This window comes from Sapajus apella, unplaced genomic scaffold (genome assembly GCF_009761245.1).
Source record: "Sapajus apella isolate SASKATOON/1434 unplaced genomic scaffold, GSC_monkey_1.0 scaffold3, whole genome shotgun sequence".
NCBI classification, from domain to species: Eukaryota; Metazoa; Chordata; class Mammalia; order Primates; family Cebidae; genus Sapajus; species Sapajus apella.
This window is the reverse complement of record NW_022436943.1, coordinates 49,566,752-49,580,607: the sequence shown is the minus strand read 5'-3', so window position 1 is coordinate 49,580,607 and position 13,856 is coordinate 49,566,752. Positions and strand designations below refer to the sequence as shown.

General features: G+C 35.9%; 1 pseudogene; it reads left to right on the top strand.

The window, feature by feature from the left end:
• The first annotated feature begins 11,807 nt into the window (after positions 1–11,807).
• On the top strand, positions 11,808–12,583 carry LOC116535847 (annotated as a pseudogene).
• Positions 12,584–13,856: the final 1,273 nt, after the last annotated feature.

Sequence of the window (13,856 nt, the reverse complement as noted above, 5' to 3'; positions counted from 1 at the left end):
CTCCAGCCTGGCCCAACAGAGTGAGACTGTCTCAAAAAAAAAAATAAATAAATAAAAAAGAATTGTTTCTCATAGACACTTTAAAAAATAGTCACAATTTATATACATTTAAAGACACAGATTTTAAATGTGTTTTTTAATTGTTTTGGTTTTTTTCAATGAGTTTTGGCAATTGCCTCAATCACTTAAATTGAGATATAGAATCAATTTATTTATCCCAATTTAAGTGATTGAAGCAATTAAATCAAGATATAGAAAATTCCCATTCTGCCAGAAAGTTCCATCATGACTCTTCTAGTCTACACCTCTTCCCCTACCAAAAGAGAACCACTGTTCTGATGTCCCTCACTATTTATGAGTTTTGTGTGTAGCTCCATATTGTTGTGTTTATCAGTGGTTTGTGTCATTCTATGCTGATTATTATTTCACTGTGTATGTATACCCCAATTTACTTATCCATTCTCTTGTTGATGGACAATTGATTTGTTACAATTAGGAGTTTTATAGATAAAGTTGGTATAACATTGTATAAGTCTTTTTGTGAAAATGTGGTTTTGTTTTTCTTGGCTCAATGCCTAGGAATGAGATTGTTAGCTAATAGAACAGATGTGTTTAACTTTTAAGTTTTCCAAAGTTATTTAATATTAACACTCCCACCAGTGAAATGTTTCCAAGATCCCAATATCCTTGCTTATATTTAATATTGTCATTTTCTCCCTTAAAATTTTATCAATCTAGTGGACATGAAATGATATTTCTTTGTGAATATTGTACACCTCTATGCTAACAAATTATGTAGAGTACTTTTTTATGTTCTTTTTGGCCATTCTTATATGTTTTACCCATGTAACAAGCCTGACATGTGCCCCTGGGCCTAACATAAAAATTGAAAAGAAAAATTTTAAATTTTTGAAAATGATGTCTGAAATCTCATAAGAATTAAAATCTAGTTTTCAATAAATTGTATTTTTATGTTTATTTAGTTCCAAATATACTTTAATTCCCTTGAGAATTACTTGTTTGATTCATGTGTTATAAGCATATTGTTTCATCTTCAAATATTTTGGGATTTCTCAGCTTTTTTCTGTTTCCAAGCTTATCTCCAGAATGTAGTCTATCTAGTTGAATGTTGCATGTGAGCTTGAGAATAACGTGTATTCTGCTGCTCTTGGATGAAATACTCTATAAATATCAATTACATCTAGTTGATCTAGCATATTCTATAACTATATCCCCAATAATTTTATGTTTTTAAAATATGATTGTTCTTAATTTCAATTTCTAATTTTGATGGCTAGTACATAAGTATACCACTAATTTTTATATTTTGACCTTGTGTCCTGATACATTCAGTTATTCATTCTAGTAGCTGTTTTAGTAAATGCTTTAGGATTTTCTATATACAGTGTCATGTTCTCTGCAAAGACTGTCTTCTTTTCTAATTGCCTTTATTTATACTTCTTGCCTTATTGTATTCATTAGGACTGGTGAGATCAGTAATCTTTACCTTTTCTTTGAAGGGAAACAATTAGTCCTATACCATTCTATATCATGGTAGTCATAGATTTCTTTTCATAAGCGTTCTCTATCTATTTGAGGAAGCTCCTTCATGAACTATTTTACCATAATTGGGTGTTGAATTTTGCTTGATTATTTTCTATATTTTTTGAGATAATACTTTCTTTTTAGTACATTAATCTGTTAATTTGGTAAGTTACATTAATTGATTTTTTAACATGAAAATCAATCCTTCATTCCTGGGTTAAGTTACAGTTAGTTGTAGTACATTATCTTGTTTATATGCTCCTGGGTTTTATTAGCTAATCTATATAAAGGACTTTTCCACATGTATTTAATTGAGATGTTGGCCTACAGTATTCTTTTTCTGTAATGTTTTCAGTTTTGGTTTTAGGATAATACCCTCTATATTAGTTGGGAATGGTTTCCTTTGTTTTATTAAGAAGTTTGCTATAGGATTAATATCACTTTTTACTGATAGTTTTGGTTTAATCTACCAGTGGAGCCATCTAGCCCAGAAATTTTCATTTTCAGAATGACTTTAATAAAGAATTATTTGTTGGATAAAGTATTTGTATTAGGGTTCTCTAGAGGACCATAATTAATAGGCTAGGGTATATATGTAAAAGGGAGTTTATTAAGGAGTATTAACTCACACTGTCACAAGGTGAGGTTCCACAGCTGAGGAGCAAGAAAGCTAGTACAAATCCCAAAGTTGAACAACTTGGAGTCCGATCTTCAAGGGCAGGAAGCATCCAGCAAGGGAGAAAGATGTAGGCTCAGAGGCTAAGCCAGTCTAGTCTTTTCATGTTCTTTTGTCTGCTTTTATTCTGGCTGCACTGACAGCTGAGTAGATTGTGCCCACCCAGATTGAGGGTGGGTTTGCCTTTCCCAGTCCACTGACTCGAATATTAATCTCCTTTGGCAACACCCTCACAGACACACCCAGGAACAATACTTTGCATCCTTCAATCAAGTTGACAGTCAATTTTAACCATCTTAATATTATTCAGAATTTTAGGTTTTTTTTTTTTTTTTTTGAGTAAATTCTGGTCATTAATTTTTGAAATGAAAAGCTTAATATTAAAATATAAATATTTAAAATTAATTAATCTTTCAACTAGAGGAGTTAAAAGTACAGCCTACTAAACTCTAAGAAGTGGAAGAAAGAGTATATTAAAATTATTTTTAAAAAAATAGAAAGGACTAAAACGATAAGTAAAAGCAAAAAAATCAAAAGCTGATTGTTAAAAAAATTTCCATGTTTAAATAAGTTGTTTAATTTGTCCATATAAATACTTTTATATTATTCTTTTATTACTCTTTTGATATCATTCAGATCTGTAGTGATGTCCACTCTTTAATCCTAACATGGAAGATATTGTGTTCTCTCCTTTCTACTCTTCAGTTAGCTTAGACATAGTCACATCAATTTTATTATTTCAAAAATCAGCTTTTGATTTTATACCTTTTATCTACTGTTTTATGCTTTTCTATTTTATTATTTTCTATAATTTTTCCCCTTTTTATTTTATTTTATTATTATTATTTTTTTATTTTAATGTATTTTTCCTTCCACATCTTAGAGTTTCATAGGGTGTACTTTAACTTCTCTGGTTGAAAGGTTATTAATTTTTAATATTTATATTTTGGTATTAAGTATTTCAATGGATGAGATGCACTCTTTAAGGTGTGTATCTCAGCAATTTTCATACACTTGGTTTTGGTTTTTTAAAATTTGTCTTAATGATGGATTTAACCATAGCCAAAATAATAATTTCACTAAATATAATTATCTAAACATTCCAAATAGGAGGCAGAGCTTGCCAAACTCAGCTTAGGAAAAGAAACAAGGCCCAACTATATATACTGTCTATAAGCAATACACATCAAATATGTAGACATATATAAAATTTTTTTTTTTTAAAGAAAATACCATGTAAACAAATGTTCTTTTCTTGTATCTTTTATCTTTTCTGCAATTTCTGGGTTTGTTTCTAGTTTTTTCTCTGGTTGTGAATTGCTTTTTTCTTATTCTCGGCATGTCTGCAGCTCTCACAAATGAGGAGATGTTTAAGTGCCAACCAATTAGAGCAGGGTATCCTTGGTGATCACACAGTACACTTAGTGAATACTCCTTAGAGAGAAAGGGTGTCACGCTTTAGCAGTAGAGCTGAATTACCTTTGAAGTATAAGCTAATCTAGACCCATCATAACAAAACAGGCCTTAAAGGAATCAAATTCATCTGCAAAAAGCCAAACTCTCTAAAGCCAGACAACAAAAACAAGATATTCAACAATGTACACTTAACCTTTCACAGTGTTTCGTAATATGGATTTTCCATAAATTATGATTTGTTCTAGCCATGGTAGATATTTTGTTTGTTTTCTACTTTTTTTCAATGAACGTGGCTATTGCAAACATTCTTGTACATGTTTCCCAGTACACATCTCTAGGATATATGCCTAGAAGTAAAACTACTATGTCTTGTGGTATGTACATTTTTGACTTTTTAAAATAAGGTAAACTTGTTTTCCAAATAACATCTACATTTTCACTAAAAATACACACTGCTTTTATGAATACCTTTAATTATAATTTTTAATTTTCTAATTTAGTAAGATCCTTGCTTTGTTTTGTTTAAATTTCTTCTTTCCCTAAACTTTTCTTACCTCCTTGTTACCTCATGATTTGGAGTAATTTCTGTATCTCTGCATCTCCTCAAAATTACTACATTTTAAAAAGAACAGATTCTGAGTTACACTTAGATAACCAGTATTTTTATTTTGGGCTCCCTTTCATTGAAAGTTTATTTCATACCAAACATTGTCTGCATGCATTATTTTATTTATTGTAACACAGGTATTTGAAATAGATATTATTTTTATTAGTATTATTATCATTTTATAGATTAAAAACAGTGGTCTAAAGATGTAAAATACTTTCTTAAGGTCACAGAGGTTTCTTGGCATACAACCCATAGCTTGTAATCACAATATCAATGGCAAAGCCAGATTGGAAATAAGGTTTTTTTTTTTTTTTTTTTTTTTTGGGAACTGAGTTTCGCTCTTGTTACCCAGGCTGGAGTGCAATGGCGCGATCTCGGCTCACCGCAACCTCGGCCTCCTGGGTTCAGGCAATTCTCCTGCCTCAGCCTCCTGAGTCGCTGGGATTACAGGCACGTGCCACCATGCCCAGCTAATTTTTTGTATTTTTAGTAGAGACGGGGTTTCACCATGTTGACCAGGATGGTCTTGATCTCTTGACCTCGTGATCCACCCGCCTCGGCCTCCCAAAGTGCTGGGATTACAGGCTCGAGCCACCGCGCCCGGCCGGAAGTAAGTTTTGATTCATTTTAAAACCCTAGCACTTTAAACTAGATTTCACTGCCTGTTGAAAAGTGCTTTTGAAGCACTAGACAATGCTCATTAAATTCTTTAGGAACAGAACTTCACTAATACATGGCTTTCATTGCTTGTATAGTTATTTTTATCAAGAATTCAGATAACCTCATACTCCCATTCCATATGCTTACCTAAAAAATGGACAATTGATAATAGTCTGCATTTGGACAGGGTTACTTCACTATTTCCAAAAAGCCGTGTTCCAGGTGTAGTCCTGTAACTATAGGCATACGTTTTTATATTGTCCTGGTTATAAAGCCATATTTCTTTTTATCCCTTCAAGCGCCAGTAGAAGTAGCTGTGACATTATACCTCTATACGTAAGTTCCTAAAAATGAGACCTTAGAAATTAGCCTATTAATTAACATTCTGAGTTTGAGGGACATATCAGACAAAATCAGTGTGGATACAACATGTATTCATCATATTTTTATTTTTAAAGAATGCAAACTTCCCCACTCTATTTTTGTGAAGTATGCTCGTTAGATTTTCCAGTGGGTAAAGTATGCTGTCTAAATAAAAGTCATTACTAGCATTCTCCTTTTTGTTTTGGAAAAGCTTATTTATGTGCTAAAATTCAATATTCTATCTTATCAGCTTGGCATGGGATTTTAAAATGTAAATTGCTTTGGGATACAAATGTTTATATTTGTCAAGCTGAGAAGAATAAGTTGTTAAAACAGTATGCTGAGGTGCTTGTTCATAAATGGAACCAGCTCTATATGTATTCCCATGCAGTTATCAGCTTGGATTAATGTAGTTACATTTAGGATCAGTGAAGGCAGATGGATTTTGCAACACAGTAATGGTTTTGATGGAGAACAAAATAATCTTAATAAAAAACTGGAATAAAAATTCTGAATTTCATCTGGAGCTTTTAATAGGCATAGTAAACAATACAATATTGAAACAATTGTATTCCCTTTTAATTTGTTTTAAAACGAGAGCAGCAAGTGTTTGCGATAACAATTCTTTTCTCTGGTATACAAATAAATTAAGGAGCTGCATTTTGTTTTTAAGCACAAAAATTTTCCCTGATGTAACAATCTGCTCTATTGGGTGTCTTTGTAAGGTCAATACATAGTATAGTAGCAGGTTTATTTGCAATAACTGTGAGAATAGAATGTCACTTCAAACTTTTATCATTACAGTAATTTGGCAAGTATTTCTCCTAGAGTTCAACTCTACAGGGATTATCTCACTGTGTTTTCTAGGCAATTCTTCAGCAATTAGATTTAAGATTACCAACAGGGTAAAATGTTGTTTCAGATGGCTACTCGTGGGCTGCTTTTTTGTTCCCAAATGTGTATATGAAAATGGAAACGCTGGCCACTTTTTGATTTAGTGGCTGTGAGTTTATTTAGAAATAAATTATTATGTTATCAGTATTAGACCTCATATACTAAAATGTATTAATGCTCATTAACCTCTGAATTCAGAGTTCTGGGGAAAATCATGCTTCAATGCCTTCCTACATTATCTATGGCAATGATTTTTCAATGTTACGCTTTCTAATTATGTGGAGAGCTTGAATAATAAGCCTATTTTCTGTCCCCAGTCCAGAAATTTTGATTCAGTAGCTATGCAGTACAGTCCAGGTACCTGGGTTTTAAAGAGCACATCACATTTGGGACCACACTTTGAGACCTAATCTGTGATTTTTGTTGACAAGACCATTGATGGACTATTCTTGGTTCTCGAACACTATAAAATCCCGTTCTCTTTCAATTTCTCTTATGACTACGGAATAGTATTTCTTGAAAGTGGTTAAGGGACCACCTGAACTGGGATCACATAGAGTCCTTCCTTACTAAAATGTACATTCTAGGGCTGCTCTACAGACTTACCATATCAATCACATTTTGATGTGGAGACTTAGAATATTTCTTTGAACCCACCTGATATATTTAATTTCTCCCTCCCTCCCTCCCTCCTTCCTTCCTTCCTTCCCTCCTTCCTTTCTTCTTTCTTTCCCTCCCTCCTTCTTTCCTTTCTTCTGCCTTCATTCTTTCTTTCTCTTTTCTTCCTTCCTTCCTACCTTACTTTCTTCCTTCCTTTCTTTCTTCTTTCCTTCCTATAATTCTGAGATATCTCAGCTATAAAACTTTGTCAGATAGAAAACCATAATTCTATTATATTTTTCCAAAATGTGTGCCCAGTATTTTTGCTATGATGTGGGTAGCCAATGTCCACATGCAACATTAATGTGCAGAATTTCTTATATGCTTTAAGAGCTACTGTGCATGTGACTTTCTAAGAGGGAAATTTGATAGGCAGCTTTCTAAAGGAAACCTGCTGGTTTTTCTTTTTCCTTGTTTTCTTTTTTCTTCTGTCCTTGTATTATGTATAGGGATTGTCATCTTGTAGAGCCACTGATGGGAAAAGGTCTAGTGAGTGGCTGGGATATTAGAAACCTGAGAGAATGGGAAACTGATAGACTGAAACAGCACTGGGGTGTAGCAAAGCTCATAAAGTGACTCTGTACTACCACTGCTCTACTTGCCTATGTTCTGGACCATGAAAGTTTGAATTAGCCAGTCTCTGGATTGCCTTTAAGCTCTTATATCTTATGAATCAATGCCAACACACTGCAGAGCATTCTCCACCCCACTTGAAGCTACTGCATTCTGGGACAATTGCTCTTTTCACTAGATCTTTCTAGAATACTGGCACTTGCTGAGGTATCAGTAATTCCACTTCCTCTCTCTAGCACCCCCAATGAAATAGAGAATGTCATTTGCACCTATTGTTGACTGCTAAAGAAAGCTCTGGTCTCAACACATTGACATCTGTAGCTCCACAATGCCTGCATCTCTTGATGATGGGCAGATTTCAAAGTATCACAGGGCCACTGTGACATCTACCTACCTTAGCCTTCTCCTCATTTTTCTTACAACTTATCATATTCATCCCTCTCTCCTTTCTCTCTCTTGACATCTCTCTTTTAGTGAAATCTCACTCCATATGAGGTTGCCTTAGGATGCTAGACTGTAATAAAGCTTGTTCTGCACAGAATATCTTGCATTGCAAACACTGCATTAGAAAAAGGTTTGGCTGGGAATGGTGGCTCATGCCTGTAATCCCAGCACTTTGGGAGGCTGAGGCAGGTGGATCATGAGATCAGGAGTTTGAGAACAGTCTGGCCAACATAGTGAAACCTCGTCTCTACTAGAAATACAAAACATTAGCCGGGTGTGGTGGTGTGCACCTGTTATCTCAGCTACTCAGGAGGCTGAGGCAGGAGAATCACATGAACCTAGGAGGCAGAGGTTGCAGTGAGCCGAGATAGCACCATTGCACTCCAGCCTGGTGACAGTGCAAGATTCTGTCTCAAAAAAAAAAAATGTTTATTTTGGTCACTGTTGGGCATTCTATCCCTTTCAAGACCCACTTGCCAAACACTTGTTTGAATGGAAGGCACAAGCATGGAACCCAGTCTAGTTTTATCACTGGTGAAATGAAAGCTTACCACATATCAGGCTTTGTGTTAAGCATTGAACACACATTGTCATGGTTAATTATTCCAGCAATTATGTGAAGTCCCTTTACTTACCATTTCCTCATTGTACAGAGGAGGCATCTGAGACTAGAAAGCTTAAATAACTGACACGAGGACATCGAACTGGTAAGGGGCAAAGCCAAGAATGAACCCAACCTGTCTCGTTTTAGAATCTGCACTTACTGTAACCTTGACTTTACACTGCCTCTCTAGTTCCAGAAATGTCTCTAGCACTTTATATTATCTTTGGTTCTTTTATGTACTCTGTGTCATTCAATCATCTCAAATACTGTGTGAGGTCATAAGTATAGATGTAACTAATCCCAATGCATGGATATATATACATATATGTATGTGTGTGTTTGCATATATATTTTTGTGTGTTTGTGTATCCCCTTATAGCTCTCAAGTACATTAAGTCAAGGTTGAGCTTTGATTTAAAGGGAACATAAATCCTTTACATTGCAAATGGAAGGCATAAATCCCTCCAATCTGAATTTTCTCATCTTGGATGATGTAACTAAACTGCAACTAAACTGAGATTAGTTTAGAATTTTATATAAATTGCAGCTATGAATAAATGAGAAAGATGAAGAGATGAAAATGAAGATGGAGAGAGAAAAATATCAACCTAAGGAAAAGAAGGGAAATTATAACAAGTGGGATTTATTTTTTGCAGGTGAAGTGGGGGTTGGAGGGCTCTTTTATTCCTGAAAACTCATGTGAATCCTCACACAATGGGTTGAATACTTTGCTGTAATCAAGATTCACACAGAAACCAAAATAGTCAATCCGACTTGTTTTCCTTGATTATACTTCCATAATGAAATAGATCATTCACATAAAAGAATGTACAAATAATAATGAAACAGTCACTGACCTATCACTCAGCTCAAGATAAATAATATACCTGGTACCTTTGAAATCCTGTGTATGCTTCCACAATGATACCTCACTTGCTTCCAAAATGATACCTTGCTCCCTGACCCCAACGATAACGATTCTGACTTTAGCATTCTTATTGATTTTTCCTTTCTTTCTTTTCAGAGTTTTTCCAACTGTGCATGTTTCTTTAAAATATTTATGTTAACTTTGCTTCTTTTTCATCCTTAAGGAATGGAATATTACCTTATGTATTTTCTTCTGGCTTTTTTCTTTCTCTCAGCATTGGACTTTTGAGATTCATTCATGTGGGTGTGTGTAATTGTGCTACCTTTATTTTCACTGCCATTTAACATCTTATTATATGAATACCCACAATTCATTTATATATTCTACTATAGATGGACATTCAGATTAAGACAATTTTTCATATTAAGAATAGTCCATACTATAAGGCTATAGTAATCAAAACAGCATGGTACTGGTACCAAAACAGAAATATAGACCAATGGAACAGAACAGAGGTCTCAGAGGCAATGCTACACATCTACAACCATCTGATCTTTGACAAACCAGACAAAAATAACAAGCAATGGGGAAAGGATTCCCTGTTTAATAAATGGTGTTGAGATAACTGGCTAGCCATGTGCAGAAAGCAGAAACTGGACTCCTTCCTGACACCTTACACTAAAATTAACTTCAGATGGATTAAAGACTTAAATATAATACCTAACACCATAAAAACCATAGAAGAAAACCTAGGAAAAACCGTTCAGGACATAGGCATAGGCAAGGACTTCATGACTAAAACACCAAAACCATTGGCAACAAAAGCCAAAATAAACAAATGGGATCTAATTAAACTCCAGAGCTTCTGCACAGCAAAATAAACAATCAATTAGAGTGAACCAGCAACCAACAGAATAGAAAAAAATTTTTGCAATCTACCCATCTGACAAAGGACTAATATCCAGAATTTACAAAGAACTAAAACAGATTTACAAGTAAAAAGCTAACAAAGCATTCAAAAGTGGGTGAAGAATACGAACAGACACTTTTCAAAAGAAGACATATATGAGGTCAACAAACATATGAAAAAATGCTCATCATCACTGGTCATTAGAGAAATGCAAATCAAAACCACATTGAGATACCATCTTACACCAGTTGGAATGGCGATCATTAAAAAATCTGTAGACAACAGATGCTGGAGAGGATGTGGAGAAATAGGAACACTTTTACGCTGTTGGTGGGAGTGTAAATTAGTTCAACCATTGTGGAAGACAGTGTGGCGATTCCTCAAGGACCTAGAAATAGAAATTCCATTTGACCCACCAATCCCATTACTGGGTATATATTCAAAGGATTATAAATCGTTCTATTATAGACACATGCACACGTATGTTTATTGTGGCACTGTTTACAATAGCAAAGACCTGGAACCAACCCAAGTGCCCTTCAATGATAGACTGGACAAGGAAAATGTGGCACATATACACCATGGAATATTATGCAGCCATCAAAAACGATAAGTTCTTGTCCTTTGTGGGGGCATGGATGAATCTGGAAACCATCATTCTCAGCAAAATGACACAAGAACAGAAAATCGAACGCTGCATGTTCTCACTCATAGGTGGGTGTTGAACAATGAGAACACATGGACACAGGGAGCGGAGCATCACACACACTGGCGTCTGTTTGGGGGGATTGGAGGGGCAGCGGTGGATAGGGAGGTTGGGGAGGGATAACATGGGGATAAATGCCAGATATGGGTGACAGGGGGATGCAGGCAGCAAAACACATTGCTATGTGTATACCTATGCAACAATCCTGCATGATCTGCACACATATCCTGGAACCTAAAGTACAATTAAAAAAAAAAAAAAAGAATAGTACATACATGTCTTTTGGAGCACCGTTCAAAAGTTTCTCTAGATCACATACTTTAGAATAAAATCACTGGGTGGTAGAAAATGTACATCATGATCTGCTCAACTAGGAAATGCTAAACTGTTTTGCGAAGTGGTTTTACCAAATTACATTCTCAAGAACAATGGATGAGAGTTTCCGTTTTTCCACATCTTCATCAATACTTGCTACTGAAAAATATTTTTAGTGTTCCTTTCTGGTGGAAGAATTTTTAATATTTTAATGAAGTGTTCATGTCTTTTCCAGTTAATGTTTCACTGAAAAAAAAAAAAGCTATATTCTCTCATATACTCAACAAACATTTACTGAATTGGAAACTAGGAAGCCAGGATTGAGCAAGACAAAAAAGATGCCTGATCTCATTAATTACATTTTAATGAAGGACCATAGATAATATTAGATTGGTGCAAAAGTAATCACAGTTTTTGCTATTATGCATAACACACAAATACATTAATGGCAAAAACCATGATAATTTTTGCACCAACCTAATAAGCAAAGAAATAGCAACCTGTGCTGTGATGAAAATAAAGGAGGGTGGCCCTTTCCTTTCTCTTGCTTCCCGCCACCCAAGATGAAAGGAAAGAAGGCCAAGGGGAAGAAGGTGGCTCCGGCTCCTGCTGTCGTGAAGAAGCAGGCCAAGAAAGTGGTGAATCCACTATTTGAGAAAAGGCCTAAAAATTTTGGCATTGGAGAAGACATCCAGAAGAGACCTCACCCGCTTTGTGAAATGGCCCTGCTATATCAAGTTGCAGCGGCAGAGAGCCATCCTCTATAAGCGGCTGAAAGTGCCTCCTGCACTTTAACCAGTTCACCCAGGCCCTGGACCACCAAACAGCAACCCAGCTGCTTAAGCTGGCCCACAAGTAACAGACTGGAGATGAAGCAAGAGAAAAAGCAGAGGCTGTTGGCCTGGGCCGAGAAGAAAGCGGCTGGCAAAGGGGACGTCCCCAGTAAGAGGCAGCCTGTCCTTCGAGCAGGAGTCAACACCGTCACCATGTTGGCGGAGAACAGGAAAGCACAGCTGGTGGTGATTGCTCATGATGTGGATCCCATTGAGCTGGTTGTCTTCTTGCCTGCCCTATGTCATAAAATGGGAGTCCCTTATTGCATCATCAAGGGGAAGGCAAGACTGGGTCCATAGGAAGACCTGCACCACTGTTGCCTTCACACACGTTAACTCGGAAGAGAAAGGTGCTTTGGCTGAGCTGGTGGAAGCTGTCTGCACCAATTACAGATATAAGAAGATCCACCGTCACTGGGGAGGCAATGTCCTGGGTCCCAAGTCTGGCTCGCATAGCCAAGCTAGAAATGGCAAAGGCTAAAGAACTTGCCACGAAACTGGGTTAAATGTACACTGTTTCTGTAAATAAAAATAATTAATGCAAAAAAAAAAAGAAAAGAAAGGGGGGTGATGTGTTAGAAAGAAAATGGAAGTCTAACTTTCGATTAGGTGGAGAGACATGGCCTTTCTCAGAAATGACTTTTCATGAAGTAGATAGGAAACTGGCAGTTGACATTACTCAGAGTAACCATATAGATTATCATCCAAACCAGGGAGTTTTTGAGGATAATAAGTGCTAAGATAATGAGTTCAGACTGAGACAGTCCCAAGCAAGCAATTCTGTGTGGTCAAACTAGTATTCCTGGTTTCACCTATGCTGTTTCCTCTCCTCTTGGGCTCATGAACTTCATGTGGAGTTTGGTGGAGCTGGGAGACTAGTTCTGGTCAATAAAAAGTGAATCACTACTGGGCTGGAATGGTGAATAGTTCATGCATGATCTTCGGGTTTCTTTTGTTCTCTGCTGCAAAGTGGCAACAGGTTCCAGATACAGTGGCTGCAAGATGGTGTAGCCATGATCGTTCCTGGACCTTGAATATATACAAAGAGTAGAGCCATCCTAGAAACTGTGCTGGAAACATGGCAAAAATGGGAAACAAACCTTTTTTTGTTTTAAGACATTAAGAATTGGTAGTTGTTGCTGCCACATTGCCTATCTATCCTATTACAGAAACATGCTGAAAATACAGAAACCTCTGCATTCTCTCGATAAGTGCCACTAGCTGTAACTCTGATTTTCTTAGGATCCAGTATCTCAGTACTAAATCATTTATTATTAATTACTATCAAGTATTATATGGCACAATAATGGCAATACTAATAAGTGTTCATATTTTGAAATTCATGTGCTAGTCACAGAACGTTAGATGTTTATTTCATAATTTATTCCTCATAGATTTTATGAGGCAGGTATCATCATTATTCCAAAATTATAGATTAAGATCTGTGATAAAAGACAGGTTAAAATTACATAGGCATGGAGGGGTGAAGAAAATTTGTTGTTCCTGTTTTATTTATACAGAGGAAACAGAACAAAGAAGTGACTAAGAGCAAGGCTTTGAAGACACGCATAACTAGGTACAAGCTGGCTTCTGCCACTTTTAAGCCATTTACTATTGATAAGCCATGTGACTGCCCACCGTGAGTCTCAATTTCCACATCAGCAAAAATGGAGATAATAACTGTATGCACCCTATAAAGTTATCGCATTAAATGAGACAATTGAGTTCTTACTGTGGTGTCTCACACGGAGAAAGCATACAATAAATATGATTTTCATC